Below are 3235 nucleotides of genomic sequence, written 5' to 3'. Positions count from 1 at the left end.
TTCCTTGCACAGGGAGGATGGACGAGAACACCACTTGCACCTCAAACTCCTTTATCCTTCTTCCCAGAGCCATGTAGTCTGCAGTGATCTGCTCAAGGTCATTCTTGGCAGTATCATTGGTGCCCACGTGGAGAAGCAGGAAGGGGTAGCGATCCGAGGGCTTGATGAGTCTCGGCAGTCTCTCCGTCACATCGTGTATCCTAGCTCCTGGCAAGCAGCAGACCTCTCGGTTTTCCTGGTCGGGGCAGCAGATAGATGACTCAGTCCCCCTGAGGAGGGAGTCCCCGACCACCACCACCCTCCTCCTCCTCTTGGGAGTGGTGGTCGTGGAACCCCCATCCCTAGGACAATGCATCTTTTGCCTTCCAATCGGTGGAGTCTCCTTCTGCTCCCTTCCCTCAGATGGGTCATCTACTCCACTCTCCACATTAGTACCTGTAGAGAGAACATTGAAACGATTGCTCACCTGTATCTCCATTGCTGGTACATGGACGCTCCTCTTTCTCCTTCTGGAGGTCACATGCTGCCAAACTTCTTCATCATCCGTCTGTCCCTGCTGCGCCTGCTCTGAATCTTCAGAACATTGTGGCCGTAGAAGCATCTCCTGACGTCTGTCCAGGAAATCTTCATTTTCCCTTATGCAATGCAGAGTCGATACTCGTTTCTCCAGACCTCGAACCTTCTCTTCCAATATGGAGACCAGCTTGCACTTTGTACAGACAAAGTCGCTTCTGTCCTGTGGAAGAAAGACAAACATGGCACAACCTGTGCAGGTTACAACAGCTGATCGCTCACCTTCCATATCACCTTCCTCTTAAGAGCTTCCTCAGCTGTTGCAAGAACTACTCAGAGAAACCTGCAAATGAAAGCCTCAGTGAGCTCTCTCCAGGCAAACTCCCTCTGTTAGCCTCTGCTGTTCGCCACTCAGCTGGTTCGCTGCTGACTGCCCTTATATACCAGTCAGGCCCACTCAAGGCCCACCTGGAACAAAGCACTCCCAATTCACACTTTTCAAACAAACAAGCAAGCAATCAAGCACACGGTCAAACTGACAAACTGTCCCAGCAACAGACACTCAGATACTCACCAACACAGCCCCCCTAATGCAGCACTTAGCGTACCTCCTCTCCAACAGCTCCCAGGCAAACTCCCTCTGTTAGCCTCTGCTATTCGCCGCCATTCTTGGTCATTCTAAAGCTCTGTTAGGCAGTTAAATACCTGATCTGAGATGTTTGACTGAGCTTTGGTAGTCATCTTTCATGGCCTGAGCCTAGAAAGCTGATGCCCATGAGTAACTCATTCATGTGAGTAAGCCTGTTGAGATGATGTGACTGGTGTTACACATTTGTGTAAACTTTACATCATCTCATACAGTTGTTACGTGCAATTCAAATTTGATAGAAAAGTATAGGCCAAAGCTGGTCAGGCTCTGCGTGATGAAAGTTTCTTTTACTGGAAAATGCTGATTTGTTGAAATAAAAAAAAATCAAACTAAACTTTTGCCAGGAAATTTTGAAAATCGCAGCTGTTGACCCAAAGCATCCAGGTGTTCACACCCTACACACTTTTGTAACAATCTTTGTACAAAATGTGCCCTGTCAGCTATCATTTGAACACTAATAACTCACTGCTCATCAATATTCTTGCACGATGTATGGACTCAGTTTGTATTAAGAGTTACGGATATATGCTGGATTTGTGGCTAAAGAGTATTTGATGCAGGCATGGCTGGGGAGTTGGTAAATAAATCAGTCCTAACAAAAGAATGTACGTTTACCTCAGTTTACATATAGGCAATAAACAGGATCATCAAGCTAACAAGGGGAGGAGATTGCAGGAAACAGAACAATTTGCATTTTAGCAAATGGCAGCATGTGTGTGGGGGGATGGCATGGACCTTCCTTGGCCACTAGACTCCATTTCACCTCTCTCACAACTTGAATAAACTTTACTTTGACGGGTAACCTTCAGAAGCCTCTGTTTCAAAGGTTCAGTGGACTATAAAAGAAAGGGGCAGAATACCCCCAAGTTATCTGTTTCACAAAGACAAAAGAACCAGCACTTTGGGGCTTCTGGAAGAGATCCTGGCTGGGGTGTGGGGGTGTCAGACACCATCTTGCTGGAAGACTGCGAGTGAGAAAAGTCATCTTGAATTGAGGCTGTACCTTGCTAGATTAAGTTTTAGACTTTTAGATGTTTGTTTTCGCTTTTCTTTGCTTGTAATCCTTTCTAACTTTATCTCTGATACTTGAATTCACTTAAAATCCTATCTCATTTTGTTAATAAACTTGTTTTACTATTAACCTAAACCAACAGTGCAGTTTTTGAATTAAAGTGAATGTTCACTCTAGCTAATGTGGCAAACTGGTGGGTTTTGTCTCTTTAAAGGCATTAGCAGATCTGATTATTCCTCTGACTGATGCTGGGTAGGGCTGGATATTGCAAAGCACACGGGTCTGGGGAAATTGGGGACTGGGGGTGTGTTGGAGGTCACCTGCTAACATTACCCAAGTCTGGTAAAGACAAGAGTGTATCTGGACTCAAAGTGTTCTAATCAGAGCCGTACAGTATGCAGGACACTGGGTGCATGCTGGCTGCTGGGACTGTATGTGTGTGTCCCCAGGCAGGGGGCCACGAGTAGCAGAAGCATTTTGGGGTACTCAGAGTTATAATACAAGCAGTGACACAACCCCTCACTGTTCTGAATTGCACTGCAGAACATGACACTTTCGCATTTCAGTGTGTTCCAATTTTCTTATTCTGTGTTTTTTTTATCTTCAAGTCATATTATGTTATTAAAACTGAATATTAAATACATTATTATATTTATAAATCATATGGAACACTATATTTGGTATTCTATATTATATTTAATATTGTAATATATTAGATTTTATATTACATTATAATTATAAGGATTTGAAATTATTGAAATGAAACATTTCAACATTAGCAAAAAATAATTCAATAAAGTCATTCAGAATTTCCGTTTCATGACATTTCAAATTTTCAACCTTTCATCTTGATTCAGGAGGAAAACAAATTTTGAAATGTCCAAAATTTCCCACATGGCAGAAATTCCATTTTCCCACCAGCTCTAGTTGCATATTTTATTCTCATCATTTAATCAATCAATCTTAATGGCCAGAGATGGGCCTCCAGTGGAACCTCAGATCTGAAGAACTCATTGTACGGGGTTGTAATCTGGTTCACACTGGGGCTCCAACCTGTAAAA

Source organism: Emys orbicularis, chromosome 12 (assembly GCF_028017835.1).
Source record: "Emys orbicularis isolate rEmyOrb1 chromosome 12, rEmyOrb1.hap1, whole genome shotgun sequence".
Lineage (NCBI taxonomy): Eukaryota > Metazoa > Chordata > Testudines > Emydidae > Emys > Emys orbicularis.
This window is presented reverse-complemented; position numbering follows the sequence as displayed.